Source organism: Diadema setosum, chromosome 4 (genome assembly GCF_964275005.1).
Source record: "Diadema setosum chromosome 4, eeDiaSeto1, whole genome shotgun sequence".
In the NCBI taxonomy this organism is placed as follows: Eukaryota; Metazoa; Echinodermata; class Echinoidea; order Diadematoida; family Diadematidae; genus Diadema; species Diadema setosum.
Window position 1 is genome coordinate 23,794,385 of NC_092688.1, and position 18,519 is coordinate 23,812,903.

An 18,519-nucleotide genomic window follows, 5' to 3' on the forward strand; every position below is an offset into this window, starting at 1 on the left:
ACACAATACTTATCATATTATACTATATACGTACATAAATCTCTTGACAAAGTGAATGACGGATAACAGCACAAGAAAACTACACAAATCCATGCTAAGTAGGCCATCCTTCTGTCTGTTGCGATACTCAAAGCCATTGTTTTGTCAAAGTAAGAACTGCAAGCTTCCCGTCTAATCTGATGATTGTTCCCGTCTCTGCTATCCCTGCTGGTGACACTTCCGTATAATACTTTTTTTTTCCCAATATTCCAGAATTACGCCCTGGCCTGCGACGAGTGCGGGTTGATCAGATGTAGTTCTATAACAAGAAACAATAACCACATTATAATCGATACAAAGGGCCGAAGTGCGCGTGTTAAAACTGCGCAGGTAACGTCGTTTGTGTGTCAAAGTATAGTTTAACAAAATAATTTGCATTCCCCCATAAAATTCCCCCTCTCTCATTCTCTCTTTTAAACAGAAGGACGACTCATTTGTCTTTACTTTCATATCCTTGTTTGGATACGCCTTTAGAAAAAAGTACTTTCAGACCGAACATGAATAAGCAAAGAATTTTATTGTGTATGTGATGGATAGTAAGCTCATTATTCTCTTCCATAACTTTCAGTTTTGATTTATTGAGAATCAAGCCACATCAATTCACTGCATGGCAGGATTTGTGGGATGTCCTGATGTTTTAATTTATTTCTTCTTTCAAAGAATGTGCAAAGACAGTACAATCGCAGATATATGAACGAGAAGAAACAATAAACACCACCTCCACAATCAAATGACAATACCAGATTTGATGCTACCAAATTCAAAAGCAGTATGTAATCCTACTGAATATGAAAATTCATTAAAATCATACTATTTCATATTGACATTTAGATCTTTTATTGATGGTTGATAGTATGTATGGTACTATCATACGTATGCTTGGGGCTCTCTTTCATTTTTTTTTTCAGTCGCATTCTTAATAATGTCATCTAGATTTCATGAATGTTGCTTTTCACATATAAATGTGAATCTGATAATAAATCTGTTCAGGAGGAGATAAAGCTGCCGCTACTGATGAAAATGACATGACAGTTTGCATTTCATAAATGCATCAACGCGCATCAATGCGCTTTCCAAGTAACGTAGTCAACTGAACTATCACAATTATGTTAATCATGAATTGGGCAGACATTAAACAAAGAAACTTGCATATACTGTATGCAGCATATCCCTTTGAGGTTGCACCAAAAAAAAAAAAAATCCTTTATTGTATTTCAGCTACATATGACACAAAAATATTAATATGCTCATATTGGTGTCGTCTGAAGGATATAGTGATAATGCTTGTAGTATTGTATTGTTTAGACGGAATATCAGCAGAAAACTCCGTTATCTGGGAAAGCCTCTCTTTGGATGAGAGAATTGATTTTCCATTATTTCATACACAGTGCAAGTGCTTAAAAGTGCAATTTTGAAGAGTTTAAACATTATCATTTTGATATTATTTGACAATTCAGTGAATGATACGTATGTGACGTGAGTGACTCCGCATTGAAAAAAAAAGACATGAATTTTTAGGTAAGGGCAGAATCTGAACGATCAGACGCTGAACTTAAAATGATGCATAACTTAATTCGATACACTCTTCTAACCTATCCATCATGACTGGACACAACGCACATCCTCTGGAAAAGAGGCTCTGAAGAACACGGTCTATTCAAGCGTTCAATCTTTACCAAACCGTGCTAGTTGTGAGAAGAACGGGATAAAAACAGGATGTAAACCACCGGAGCAACAACATTGAAGAGATTATCAGATTATTAGAAAATAAGCTAAAATTGGGCATGCTCTATTAACACATTCTGTCTATAATTGATGCCAGCTTTCAAAGCAAGAATATTATCATTTCAAAAGTTATTGGGGTTGAAAATGAAGAGTTTGAAAAAAAGATTTCCAAGAAATGAAAAGGCGCCACTAAAACATGCCTGATCACACTACTCTACAAAAAAAGATTGAAGAAATATGCTGAAAACACACTTTCCAATTGATTTTATGATCCCAAACTAAAAAAAAAAAAAAAAAATGTGTAAAAGACAAATATAAAGAAATATAAAAGAAAATATGAAAACCACAAAGTTGACTTTGTTGACCGTGTCACCTTTTTTTTTTTTTTGAGTCCTCATGTAAGATCAAGGGGTGTTACGTTTTGTTATATTTGTGACACACACACACACACACACACACGAAGGTTCGTTATTCCGAAGGTTCGTTTTTTTTTTTTTTTTCCGAAGCTTCATTTATCCGAAACACACAATTCCCTGTACCTAGAGGTTTGTTGATCCAAAAATGAAATTCGGAATAACGAACCTTCGAATAAAGAACCTTCGGACTAAAGAGCCTTCAGAATAACGAACTTTTGCAATAACGAAATGTAACCCCCTCCCCACACACACACACACACACACACACACCCGAAACGATACCACATTCCTTCCTGATGAAATGACTTCCCAATGTTGATAAATAAGACATAATTGACCGTATGCAGAAAAGCAGCATCCGCCCGCACGCAAGCACCACTCCGAATTCATAAACAAATCCGCCAAACAAACTCATCAAAGTCAAAGCTGCTGGTAAAATCAATATCAACGTTTATGCCATCAACAGCTTACTAGGTATCCCTACCCACGCGCAGCTAAAAAACACATACGCAAAAAGCTGACATAACACATTCTTCCATCATACACACACACACACACACACACACGCACGCACAAACGGACACTAAATTATCATGTGCGCACGCACATACACACTTCCTTGAAACCTCACCATGACTTTTTACATGGCATGTTCCATGGATGTAACCATGTTAGTTATGTGTTAGTATTTCAATGACTATGTCCAGAACGATATTACCCAGCAAAATGTGCTTCGAGGGCGGGCGACAATCCGTGACGCCAACTCCGTCAAGGATTGTCGCCCCCGAGCCGGGGGCGACAGTCCGTGTAGGGGCGACAATCCATGTCGCAACAAACGACTTAGCTATTCCAGCTTGTGATTGATTATTTCCCTGAACTTGAATTTTAATTTGAATAACGTCAGCACCACCTAATGAGCTTTCGATGGTGATTGATAAAGGGCGGAGATTATGATATCGTGGCACAAAAGCTTTCGCTTTGAAACCCAAGTTGCAGGAAGGAGCAGAAATGCCTTTGAAAGATAAATTATCTGACACTTTTATTATGAAAAGATAAAATCTACTGGACCATAATCTTGATTTTCTCGGTTACGTGTGCTAGCGTTTGACGTGATGGGTCATGTATTTACGGGAAACTAAAACCAAAATATAAGTGAGGATTGAATGAAATAAGCAATATTATTAGAAGACATGAAAGATAGTTTTGGGAAATTGGACAAAGTTTTGATTTGATTTGATTTGATTTGATTTATTGGTTTCTGTATCATCGTTGTACATATACACATTCATGTACAAACATAAATATAATAATATATATAAGTATTTTCTTGTTCATTGCCTGTGTACAATGTACAGCAAAAGTACAACAAAACATACAATGAATAATACAGAGAGGCTACAGCATAAGCGTAGCTTGATTTGCGTGCAGCCCCCGTAGCATAACATAATATTATAATATACATCGGAAGGAGAATAGGAGGGAGGGATGACTTGCATAGAGATAGGATAGTTGAAAGGAGAACGGGAAAGGAGAGGTTTGTCTGCTTTCACTAAAGGTTTATACAAAGTAAAGTCACCTGTATCACTGATTAGCAAGACATGACAAAATATTTCCTCACCGAGGTACAGGTGGACAGTTGATACAGGTCATGGTAGGTTACATAATCATTATTACATAATAGGTTAATTGCGTCGATATTTCTATGAAAGAATTTCGTGTATAATACATTAACAATGACAATGGAACTACTGATATTCAGATAACATTGTTTTTACAGCCTTCCTAAAAAAATACATGGACTTTAAACTTCGAAATTCAGAAGGAATAGAATTCCATACATCGGGTCCGGTGTGTCTGACAGATTTCAGAGCCATCACTGTTTTGGGATAATGCAAGTGAAACTTATCAGATTGTCTTTTTGAATAATAATGTATTTCCGTGTTTAATTGAAATAGTGAGTAAAAAGAAGATGGCAACTGACCATTGTGTAAGCGAAACATAAAGAGTGTGTTTTGAAAAAAAAAAAATTAATGTCATTTACCTTAAGTGTTCTTAATTCTGCGAATAAAGGATCTGAATGGTCTCGATAACCTGAGTTGGTGCATATACGTATAGCTTTCTTTTGAAAAAGTAATATAATATCAATGTGGCTTTTTGAAGTTGCCCATACAATGTTGCGATAAGAAATGTGCGATAATATCAACGAATTACATAACATAAATAACATATTCTGAGGGACATAATACTTTAACTTCTGAAGTATACCAACATTTCATTCATTTCATTTTTATTTCATTTCCGGCCAAAGCATATAATATGACAATTTCATATAAACAAATTAAGTACAATGTAACTTTTACATTTCCAAATGAAATTTAAGGCAGTGTCACACCAGCCTTGCGTGCGACTTGCAAAGAACAATTTTGACTACCCGGAGGTTCCCTTAGAAGATCCGCACATGACAATACCTAGCATGTATCTCAAAAGTAGTCGCCCGGACGTGCGCATGCATATTGTGTTACCCGCAACCGTGTTTAGGCCCTGTCACACCTTTCCGGGCAAGCTACTTGGGCTTGTTACGTGTAGGGATTTTCTAGCATACCGGACATTCCTGAGGGCGGAAAAGGATTTGTGCGAGTCAGCGCATGTGTCTTACTTGCTGGACGCGTTATACTTGAGAGTATACTGTGTAACCTTTGTATCAGTCGCGTGGGGGCTGACAACTCAGTGAAGGAATTCCTCTAATGGAATGGCTGAAATCTCACAGAATTTCATTATCTTGGCTGCATACGGAACTGCGAAGTACCTTCGTGGGAATTGCCTGGGACGTACTGCCGCTAAGGGTCTCCTACTGGCGTTCTGCGTGGACCTCTACGGGCATTCCCGCGACTCACCCGGAAAAAGTTTTGGTCATGCTCAAAACTTGGCTGCGGTTAAATCGGACTTGCGTGAGCATCTCCGGGCAACTACGCGCTAGATACTGTCAGGTGCGGACCAACTGCGGAGAGCTCCGGGGAGTAAATTTGTTTCCCCGCAAGTCAAGCCGCAGAAGTTCCCCAGTACGGTATGACAAGGCATGAATGAATATTGCAAACATTCTTGTTCGCCCGCTGAAAATCTTCTACGTGCTGGAAACTACCTTCTCGCCACAAGCCCGCGTAGCTTGCCCGGAATGGTGTGACACGGCCTTTAGATACACGTCATTTGTTTACATGAATCAATAAACATACTAGTTGAAGAAATACATGGACAAACTGTGACTGAATCATAACAAAGAAAAGGTCGGAAATGGAGGGGACTGCTAAAAAGCCAAGCTTGTAGAATGCAGTCCCCTCGTGAGTCGTGAAAATTATAATAATAATGCAACGAGACAATTTGACATAATCCTCGGGAAACAGAACATAAAACGAGCACGCACACAAACGCACACACTCTCTTACATACGCGTGGAAAGAATAAACAGGAGGTCAAAGGCCAGAAGGGGACAGGAAGACAGAGGAAGACAGAGGAAAGGGCAAAGGAGGAAGAGTTCAAGGGTCGATGCCAGGGCACATGACACTTTGGTCTTACCGAGAAGTGGACCATCTATGAGTGATATATTATAACGGTTATGAAATAAATTAAACAAAGTAAAGACCTTAGCAGCAAAGAAATCAGTTAGCAGCTTTCGAGATGCAAATCCCCAGTGATATAAGAATTAATAAACATTTTCTTTAATTTCAAAGTAAAAGTGTTGAAACTTAGAGATTAATTTATGCTGCTGTCAAGGGAATTCCAGAATTTAGGTCCAGCGAAGGAGAATATAGACTTTGCAAAAATCGTCCTAAACAGTGGTAAATGGAATTCATTGGTTTGTCTAGTGGGGTATGAATGTACAGTTTTATTTTGAATAAACATGGAGTCAAACGCAAAAGGAAGGGAATGATTTATCAATTTGCACATAAACTGACCTAAATTCAAACAATACAAATCCTTGATTTTTAAAATATTATTTTGATAAAACAAGTCATTAGTATGACATCTCCACGATTTTCTACAAATAATACGAAGAGTTTTTTTCTGCAATAATAATATTCTTTCTAGATATGAGGAGTAAGTGTTGCCCCAGGCAAGAATGCCATAGTTCAGATAGGGTAAAATAAAAGATGAATATAACATTAATAAAACATTTTTGGGGAAATGAAATTTAACTTTATTAATTACGCCGACATGTCTAGAAATTGTACGGCAAACTGAATCAATATGCAAATTCCAGGTGAGTTTATTATCAAGAATCAAACCTACAAATTTAATTGAAGAAACTTCTTCTACAACTATATAATCAAAATAAATGTTCTGAGATAACTTTTCCTAAGAATCACTGAAAAGCATACATTTAGTTTTTTGAATATTAATTGACAATTTGTTGGCTCTAGTCCAATAAAGTAACCTTTTTTATCTCGATATTCATAGTATCGATCAATAACAGGATCAGAACTAGAAAAGAACACATTTGTATCATCAGCAAATAATAAAAAGGAAAGAATATTTGATGAATTTTCAATATTATTGATGTAAAGAACAAATAAAAGTGGACCAAGTAAAACTTTCTTGCCATATACCACAAGTGATATCATGCATAACAGATTTATGACCATTAATATAAACAAATTGTTTGCGATTGGTAAGGTAATTCCTGAACCACTTCAAGGCCATGCCGAATACCATAATGGGAAAATTTGTAAAGGAGTATTTTGTGGTCAATGGTATCGAAGGCCTTGGAGAAGTCCAGGAACACACCTATACGTAGTATGATGGAATTTATCAATGGCTTTGAAGACTTTATCTAAGAAAGTAAGGACTACATGAGATGTGTTGTGTTTTTGCCGGAAACCAAACTGATTATTGGAAATAATGTTATGCTTATTAAGAAAATCCAAAAGTCTGAAATGTCCAACTTTTTCCAGTAATTTAGAGATAGTGGGTAACAAAGATATTGGTCTTTAATTACTGATGTCTTCCCTATCACCGTTCCTATTAAATGGAATTAAGCTTAGATACTTTCATAGCCTGGGGGACAATACCATTACTTAAAGACAAATTAAACACATGAACCAAAAGGATCAACAATACAATCTATGATTTTTTTTTAAAGAACATTATCAATATCATCAAAACCAGCAGTTTTCTTTTTTTACTCTTTAAATTCCGAACTACATGTATATCAATTAGTTCGTTCCGGTGAGTGGGAGAAAAAAAATAGGAGCTGATATTAGGCGTTTGTAAAAAATCAACAAACAACTTTTGGGACTTAGGAATCTTTTTAGCAAAATTATATCCCATTTGTGAAAAATATTTATTAAAAACATCAGCTGTAGACTTTGGATCAGCAATTGCAAGATCATTATGTTTGATTGTAGTAATACGGGATGTTTCTTTGTTTCTATTAATGGCCAAATCAATAGCTTTCCAAGTATTTTGGATATCGTTTTTAAAATAATGTATTTGATCAGTGAAATATTTTCGCTTTGCACAACGCAAAATTTGAGTAAGAACATTCTTGTATGAAATATATTTATGACGAGATTCCTCAGTACTTTTAATTCTATCAACGTAATACAAATCATTTTTTCGGTTACTTGACCGCAACAAAGACTTGCATATCCACGGGAGTCTAGGGAATCTTTTATAATTACTATTATTTTTCTTAACTAAAGGAACATACTTATCTAAAAGTGAATTCAATTTTCTCATGAATAAATCATAAGCATAATTTGGGTCCTCAGCATTATATACCTGAGACCAATCTCCTTCATTAAAACCATCTTGCAACCTAGCTATATTATCGGGTGTAACTTTTCGAAAATACACTACAGAAGAATTCAGATTACGTTTGCGATTAAAGGGAATATGGGTAAATATGGGGCAATGGTCGGACAAATCTGATAAAACAATGCGAGAAAAGGGTAAAGGGTTAATATTGCAGAATATATATGTCAATAAGAGTTGCTGAATGATTAGTTACTCGAGTTGGCTTTGTTATAGGGGGTAAAAAAGATGAGGACATCATAATATCTAATAAATTCTGAGCAGAGTTTAATGTCTGAAAGTTAGATAGATCTACGTTAAAATGTCCCATGATATAACAATCTTTGTTAACAATTGGATTTTGCAATATTAAATAAGTAAAAAAAAAAAAAAAACCTTGAACCTCAGAATTTGGAGGTCGGTACATGACTAATATAAGTATATTCCTAGAACCAGGCACGTTAATTTCAGTAAAGAGTGATTCTACAGCTTCACTCATGCAGTTCAATCCACTGTGAATGTCATCAAGGTTTTGCTTTATATACAGGGCAAATCCTCCGCCTTTCTTGTGCTGACGACTGTTTTTTATAAAATCATAACCGGGAAGAGAGCACGTAGGCATAGAAGTCGGACTGATCCATGTTTCACTCAGACCAATTACAGAGAAAGATGATTTATGAATGTCATTCATGAAACAGCAAAAATTATCGAAATTTTGAGTTGCATCAACGAAAAACTTTGAGTTATTTCAGTTAAAGCTTTGAATTGATTAATTGTAAAATATTTAGAACTAAGATACTGTTCATTATTATCTTCACCAAAATTTACACTTTTAGTATGAGAATTAAAATCATAGTTTGCACAGAAACATTTACTGTAGGATTCATTTGTTTTATGAGTTACCGAGCCATGATTGAACATATCGAGAAAAAAAAAAAAACAACTTTATTGTTTAGAGAGTGATAAGGAAAATTCACAACCTGAGTCGTTTTATCCATCATAAATAGATGGCATTACAACATTCGTTGATGGTAAGAACAAGAGTGTATTCAAGTGTACGAGGTAAAGACCCAGAGAGAAGTGCAGGAGGAGCAGGGGCAGAAATGTAAGTAATTATACGGTATGCAAGAGAGCGGCGCATCGACATTTTGAACTCGCAAGACAATATGACTAGACAAACACACGATAAGAATAAACGAAACAAGGAATACATTTTACACTTTGGTAGGAGTAGAAGCAATGAATATAAACTACACACTCGACATTCAAGGAACTGCTGCCACTCGTTAAAATTGATAAATGTCTGGAGGGTACAAATGCAGTGGAGTACACTGGAATGTAATGTAAGCACTGTGATACAATACTCAGATATGCGACTTAAAATATCCCGCATTTCAAACACGGTGTCTCCATGTTATAGTTTGTGTCAAAATAAACCAAAAAAAAAAACAAAAACAAAACCAAAACCCTATCTTTTGAAGATTATATCTGCTATCAAACATGTCAAATAAACTTCATTAATAAACAACCTTTCCGTTTAGTTTGTTATGTCCAACAACAACATCTAAGACAACGACTCTTATAAAGAAAAACAGTATACATACGAGTAGAGTATCATAACATAGAGGTTGACTTTAGCTCTAGCGATCAGGCGGTGGGTGTCAAACATTGCGTTCCAACTATTCATAAAATTAATTAGGCACTTAGTTAGGGCGAATGAAAAAAAGAAAAAGAAGCCTAGTTGATTACCTACATACCGCCTCAAGCTATCCAGAACCATAGAAATTAACTAAGTGTTGTATAATAACTGCGGAGCAATATTAAAATGTGGGTACAAAAAAAAGAAGAAAAAACACGACACAAATAAGGATACCGTAGCTGACACTACAGACAGCCATCTTGCTATATTCACGTATTCAATAGAAGCAATATACATGTACAATATCAAAGCATACGAATCGGCTTTAGCTTGAACGATGGGTGTCAAACAATACATTCCGACTATTCAAAACTCTCATTAGGCATTTAATTAAAGAGAGCGGAAAAGATAAGGCACGCAGTTGGTTACCTGCATACCGCCTCAAACTATCTGAACCATAGAAATTAACTGAGTGTTGTATATTATCTGCAATATTGATTATATATATATGATTTAAAGACAGTGCCGAGGGAGATTGTCCCATTGACAGTGCGCCAGGAAAGATGACTACCCAGGTGGGGCTATCAATCAATCAAATTATTTCGGTATATTACCAAATCATGAATCAGAAGGAAAACATAACAACAAAAGATAAAATGGCTGTCATTTGTACCACAAAAGTGCAAAAAAGATCATGGATAACATTGGGCGATGTACTTCAGGTCATAGATGAGTACAAGACGGCATTTAAGACCTTAAACACTTGCACAGAAAAGAAATGTACAATGTCATAACTTATGAATGTACAATTTACGAATGGTGTTATTCAATCGATGCATAAACTGATCGTGGCATTCGTCAGGCATATAAGAGAAAACAAAATCGGCAAATGTAAAGCACGCGGTACAAATGTACTGCACATCCCCTCAAGCTGGCCGATATGGCAACGGAATAAACTGAATAATGAAAACACCAACTGATATTCGAAACAGTTATTGCGATGTAGGTAAAAATATGGAAACAACTCGTATGGTTCTAGCACTTGTTTCCGTATGTACACCAGTGATAGATAAAGAGTTGCTCATATTTAAACTGCAGCTGAACTTATTATTGTCAATCGACTCGGAAAACGAATCACAGACAGGCGCTTACTGAAGGTCTACATGCATACACTATGATATGTAACAGAAAGCATGCATCCGTGTTATCAATCCATATTTCACAGCTTCAAATTTTATGTCAAAATATAATTAAGAAAAAAAACCTTACTTTCAAATAATATACAAATAATGAATGTTTATGAGTGCAATGGACAGAATATTTCATGAGGTGAAAGATGAAATGATTCACTTTCTTATGTCCAGTCATAGCAGCACGAGTTAGATACAGGCGTATCTCTCAAGACAAGGCAAGTGCCAAATTGTGTCTCGCCCATTCGCGTGCAAGGAATTAATACTTTTTTTATAACTCCCAGAAGTTAATTGACCTGCTTATTACCTTTGACCTTGTAGTGACCTTCAACACCCCAAGGGACATTTACCATCCAAGTTTGGTCACAAACGGACAAAGGAATCAAAAGTAATGAGCTGTAATAGAAATGCGCCATAAAAACTTAACATTGGGCCCTAAAAATTTGTTGACTCCTTTTTGTGACCTTTGTCCTTGTGATGACCTTTAACTCCCCAAGGGACATCTACCGTCCAAGTTTGGTCACAAACGGACATAGGGATCAAAAGTTATGAGCCACAATCAAAACGTGCCCTAAAAACATAACATTGGGCCCTAAAAGTTTATTGACCCCTGTATGTGACCTTTGACCTTGTGACGGACAACCTTCACCTCCCCAAGGGACATCTTCCATCCAAGTTTGATCACAAACGGACAAAGGGATCAAAAGTTATGAGCCATAAACGAAATGCGCCCCAAAAACTTAACATTGGGCCCTAAAAGATCGTTGACCCGTGTCTGTGACCTTTGACCTTGTGGTAACCTTCAACTTTCCAAGAGACATCTACCATCACCCAAGTTTGATTGCTATTGTAGCAAAATGTGCTGAGTTACGTGTGATAAGAGAGTCTTGCAAGTAAACTTTAACATATGACCTCAAACGACCTTTGACCTTATCATGTGACCTCTTACGGCACCATAACATGAAGGTACCCCCAGTGCATCCATCACCCGAGTTTGATTGCCATTGTAGCAACATGTGTCGAGTTACGTGTGATAAGAGAGTCTTGGAAGTAAACTTTAACGTATGACCTCAAATGACCTTTGAACTTATCCTGTGACCTCCAACGGCACCATAACATGAAGGTACCCCCAGTGCATCTATGACCCAAGTTAGGTTGTAATCCAAGCAACTTATGTGAAGTTATTTGTCAAAAGAGAGTCTTGCAGGTAAACTTTAACATAGAAAAGAGAGTCTTGCACATACTCTTTAATATATATGACCTCAAATGACCTTTGACATCATCACATGACCTCCGACAACACCATAACATGAAGATACCCCTAGTGCTTCTATCACCCAAGTGTGGCTGATATTATTGTAACAGTTGCCAAGTTATGCATCATAAGAGAATCTTGCAAGTAAACTTTAACATTTGTGACGGACGACGGACGGACGACGGACGGACGACGGACGGACGCCATTTGGATCCCTTAGTCTCGCCTTCACCTCCGGTGGGCGAGACAAAAACAGGGAGAGAATCATAGAAGCATTTGAGGCTAATAACCTTGACAAATTGATGGCTAGTAGTTGATCCAAGAACTTTTATTTATTCCTAATGATAATTAACGCAATCTAGCACCCACCAAATGAAAATATTGATACATGCAGATGAAAGAAATAATAATGTAAATTGAAACTTCCTTCTCCAATTATTGACAAAACAAACTTAAGATCAATGTATCTGTGAATGAAATAATGCAATCGAACATAATAAACACATACACTTATTTTGAAAGTACTGTTGCAAAGGTGGTATCAGAAAAAAAGCATAAACGTGTCTGCTAAATTGACTGCAGTAAATGCGAAATTGGATGCCTAAGAATGAATTCGAATGAACGAGCGCAGCGTATACGTGATCACGTGACTATATCGTGCTAAATTGAATGAACGATTTGCGAAATGGTGCTTGTCTTACGAATTTGAACTGAGAAAGTGCTAATTCGAATGATGTAAAAGGTAATTTGAATGCTCCAAAATGAATTTGAATGAAAAGATTATAAAATTGAAATACCGAACGTGCCGTCTAGGCTAAATTGTGCTAAATTGAATACAGCAATTAGGAATTGGACTGAAAAAAGTGCGAAATTGGCCGGGAAAACCTTTATTAGCAGATAAAAATCATACAGAAATGCTGACAAACTTCAAAATAATAATACCTACTATTTGTTGAATATCTGAAAACTACTGTAAAAAAAATAGATATCAAAAAAGGTTATTATCAAGAGTAAAAACTCTTATTGGCTATGACGGAGGCTTGAGACAAACATAATAGACGTTAAGTACCTAAATAACATTCATGTCATTATGATAATGCATATCGAATAGGGTTAGTGTAGGTACTGAAGAAACCAACAGGTTGACATGACATACCAGGGATATAGAATTTACACTGTGAAATGACGGACACATAAACAGCATGTGCGTTTTCGAAGGCGGAGAGCACTCGATTCCGTTGGGACATGTACACGAACTTCGCGATGATCGGTTGTGGAGCCTTGTTTGCGTCGTTACGCCTCGGAAGTCGGTGAGCGTTGACTAGGGCAACTGACTGGGCTTCTTCATCGCTCAAGCCGAGACACACAAACGCTTCTCGGAGCACGTTTTCCACATTTTCATCTGATTTTTTTCTCCAAGCCGTAGAACAGGAGATTCGACTTTCGTTGGTAAATCTCCGATAGCACCAGCTTCTCTTTCAGGGATTCAATCTCCTTCTGGAATTTTTCCTCCAATAGGGCCTTCCTTTCTCCAGATCTATCTATACACGAGCAGAATTATCTTCCACTGCAGCCTCTAGGTCTATCATTCTCTTCTTCATAGAGGATATATTTGCATGAATGTCTTCAAGCTTGGCACATACCTTGCTCGCGAAGTCGACGAATTTTTTCTGCACGTCTGATAAAGTTGGCTCCATGTCCGTTTGGTCACCAGACTGCTGGCGAGACGGTGTCACTGGCGCTGCGGCTTTTTGCGTGGATGGAGGGACGGGTGACTTAGGGCGAGAGCACTGTGCACTAGTACCGGTGGAACGCTGAGATTGACCAGGCATGGTTTTGCACCTCAAGTCATAGGTTTTCCTCATTGAGAAAGAAGCAAAAAGCAGTCACTCAATGTTCTACAGGTGTGAAAGTGTAATTTTACCCCTTTTGCAACGTCAGTAGTTACCTCAAGGCATTGAAAAAAGTATCATTTCTTGAGGTGAGGACGGAGTTCCAAGATGGCGCGTCTACTCCATTTGGCTACGCATGCGTGTCATGCGTGTCATTACGAGATACTTTATCAGAGATATATTGTACATGAACGTTCCATTTCATATTTTCATTTATATATATTCCGAGGAATTTAATACTCTCTTTTTGTTGCAATAATACACCATCCACCATATTATTTAAATGTTGCATTTCATTGTTATGCTTCTTGTTATAGAAATACATAAAATTTGTCTTTTTCAGATTATCTAATAATCTATTACTCTTAAACCATATAGATAATTTCGATAATTCAGTATTGAGAGTTCTTAGGAGCGAATGAAAATCAGAATTGGAACAAAATACATTAGTGTCATCAGCAAACATAATATATTGCAGTGACTTAGATGAGTTTGAAATATCATTTACATACACTAGAAATAATAGCGGTCCCAATATGGATCCTTGTGGGACTCCACATTGTATAGGTAATACTTCAGAGTTAACAGAGTACACATATTGCTTTCTATTTGACAAATAATCTTTAAACCATTCAAGTGGAATACCATGAACACCACAGGACTGCAATTTACGTATGAGGATAGTGTAGTCGATGTCGTTAACAATGTCGGTACCGTCATCGCTCTATGAGAAGGCTACAGGAGTTCATAACGTCATTACGGACAAATTTCTATATAAAAGCAGTAATAAGGGACATTCCATTGCTCATGGAAAGTACACATTTCATCGACTTGGTACTAATATATGGCCAGGATAATATTTTCACCCAGCTTGACCTAGGTCAAGTGCTCTTTCATTATACTATATAAGTAAAAGTGGGTTAAATTTTCTCTACGTCTTCTTTGTTGTCGATAATGAAGACATGGACTGTAGTAATAGTCTATACCCAGCGACGTGGTACCGAAACTTTAAGAATTCAAAACTTTTGAAATGATCGCCCGATTTCCCTCAAACTTTCATTGATGTGTTCTGCGAGTGTTGCTGCTTTCACTCAGTACACATTGTACTTGGGTTTTGGTTTCTTTAAATAATAAGGTTACTATTTCAGCGTTGAAGAATATCGAATGATAAACAATAACAACAATAACGCTTACACTGTCTTATTGTTTTTAGAGGCGGCAATGATTTGTCTTAAACTCCTTCCTCCAAGTTTTCTTGTTGATGACAAGTGCACACATAATGGTGTTTATATTCATAATTACATTCATTGGAGGAGATAGCTCGCACGGTAATTATCTGTTTAAATACAAACCATTTTACTTTCTAAATTTTCATATCTTGACCCGAGTGAAAACACTCAAATTTGATAAATTGTATATCTCTGGGAAAGTGCTTGAGGTGTACAAGTTTGTGTTTGGTTTCCTTAAATATAAACAGTGAACTTCACATGAATGTTCATAAAAGTTATTCAGTTATTCAACACAGAGGTGACAATGATTTGTCTTAAACTCCTTCCTCCAAGTTTTCTTGTTGATGACATGTGCAAACATAATGGTGTTTATATTCATAATTACAGTCATTGGAGGAGACAGCTCGCACGGTAATTATCTGTTTAAATACAAACCATTTTACCTTCTAAATTTTCATATCTTGACCCGAGTGAAAACACTCAAATTTGATAAATTGTATATCTCTGGGAAAGAGTTTGAGGTGTACAAGTTTGTGTTTGGTTTCCTTAAATATAAACAGTGAACCTCACATGAATGTTCATAAAAGTTATTCAGTTATTCAACACAATTTAATACGCAACTAGTCGACTTGATTGTTGTGTTCATGCTTTTTATCTATTCCATCATAGATAATTCAGTATCATGTGTTTACAACGTGCTGCATATGTTCTTGAATTTTTCTAACCTAAATGATCACAAATACAAAAATTACTCATTTATTAATCTTTAAGCCACTTTCATTGCTGAATTAATACACTACATAACATCTGTTCAGTCTATAAACCAGTTTTCTCTTTTATTTTTAAACAGGAAGCAAATTCATTACTTTAAAGCGAACATTCATACAACAAACAGTTACTGTGTAAAGAACAAACAAACAGAGGGAAAAGGAATATGGGAGGGAAGAGAGCGGTAGAGTAGTAGAGAGTAATACATGTTTTAAGTCATTGCAAGCAATGTGAAAATGAATGCTAATTCGGACAATTCACAAATAGTTTAGTCACAAATGGAGTTATGGATCATGACCCATAATGACCCATTATGACCCATAATGGAAATGCGCCACAAAAACTTAACATTGGGCTCTAAAAGTTCGTTGACCCATGTTTGTGACCTTTGACCTTGTGTTGATCATCCACTCCCCAAGGGACATCCACCACCCAAGTTTAGTTACAAATGGAGTTATGGGTCAAAAGTTATGACCCATAATAGAAACGCGCCATAAAAGACTTAAATTGGGCTCTAAAAGTTCGTTGACTCATGCTTGTGACCATTGAACGTGTGGTGACCAATCACTTTAATACCAAGGGACATCTACTATCCAAGTTTGGTCACAAATGGAGTTATGGATCAAAAGTTATGACCCACAATAGAAACGTGCCATAAACACTTAATATTGGGCTTTTAAAGTTTGTTGACCCCTGCTTGTGACCTTTGACCTTGTGGTGATCATCCACTCTCCAAGGGACATCTACCATTCAAGTTTGGTCACAAATGGAATTATGGATCAAAAGTTATGACCCATAATAGAAACGCGCCAAAAAAACTTAACATTGGGCTCTAAAAGTTCATTGACCCCTGCCTGTGAGCCTTGATCTTGAGGTGACCTTCATATATGGTAAAATGTGAAACTTTGTATGACCCCTCTTCCCTCAAAGTTTGATTGCAATTGAAGCCCAGAGTAAATAGTTATTGACGTTTTTGTAGCGTTACGGACAGACGACGGACGGACGGACGGACGGACGGACAGACAGACGCCGCAGGCGATAGGCGCGTTTACACCAGATCCGGCACGGCAGCACGGCACGGCATTCCGGTACGTCACACTGCGCGGCATGCCGTTTTCCCGTTTCCACTGCATACGGCACGGCAAAAAATACCGTGCTCGGATGCCGTCCGCTAGTTTGCGCTACCTTGATTTGTTTTCATAAAATAAATAATGAAAACGTGTTTACTTTCACTCACACATAATTATGTTTAAGCACACGTATGCACACCTACAAATCCCAAACACAAATACATGCATCCCGATCAATTAATTTTATAATATCAGGCATTCTTGGAATAAACTCTCTCAATTTTGTTCATGTTAAAGTGAAGAAACAGTGCAGTACTGATGTTTCTATATAATGAGAACAATAAAAGACACAAAAAATAGTATAATTGATGTTAAACCACAATCGATCAAAACAGATCTAATTTATTGTTTTCCCCATTTCTCCTTAAATTATGCTCTACTTCATAAGGCATAGGCGTAGCGTATCTCACTCAGTTGCACGTTTTAACAAATTGTCATACGACACGTACTTTAAAAACCACTCTGAACAAGGCATGAACTATGAAACGACGAAAATGCCTAGGAGAAAAAAAGAAACAATCTTCGTGATTAAGGCGAACGGATTCAAGTACACATCGCTACCATTTCCATGCGTTAAATTTTGTTGTGTATGAATGTTTGAAAAGTTTTCATGTATATAAACTATTCCATGAACGTCAAAGAATATTTATTTACAACGACTCAATATAGATGGATTATACGCTGTCTGGACTTTGTCGTACCATAACTGCATTACTGCTTTCCTCATCTAATCATACTCCATTCTTATATGTACATATTTTTAAAAAGATTTTTGCTTCCTTGGTGTGAGGCGCAGTATTACTATACATTTGATAATTTAAACAATGTACATCACAACAAATTCAAAATTGTTAGATGTAATTTTTTCTCGAAACCCAAAACACTGTTTGGCCAATGAGTGATAATACTTTTAACAGAGCATGCAGAGAAAATATGAAGTCTCTGTGATGAGTGATGGTACTTATACAGACTAATTTTTCTGCATATCTAATATCCATTGTTGTTCCAAAATTCAAGACTTCTCAAAAAGGGTTGTGTTCATGTACTCGATATAATTTTACAGAGGTGCAAGTCGTTATCTAGATTTGCTTTAAAACGACTAAGGTCATCATTATCTTGCTATTCTAAGAATGCTGGAATGGATGTCAAGCCTTAACATGAGTCAGATTGTGACATGATAAGTGAAGCACTACAATCTACAGGCAAATTGAGAATGTTACTACATTGTAAAGCATCGGTTAACATTGTGTTCAGTTTTAAAACAAAAATATGAGCTGCATGTGCTGACATGCTATCAGAATATCTGTTAGGATGTAAAACTGAATCTGTGAAGAAAAATAATGCCGCAAGGGCATCATTTTGTGCTTCAAAAGAGTGAAGAGCTATAATTTCATCCCAGTACTACTGTACTGTAATTATTATCGTAGTAGATGATAATTGTAATTTTCA

General features: G+C 36.6%; 1 pseudogene; it reads right to left on the reverse strand.

Annotated features, from left to right (window-relative positions):
• Positions 1 to 254: 254 nt before the first annotated feature.
• Positions 255 to 13,916, reverse strand: LOC140227724 (uncharacterized; annotated as a pseudogene).
• Between the last annotated feature and the right edge of the window lie 4,603 nt (positions 13,917 to 18,519).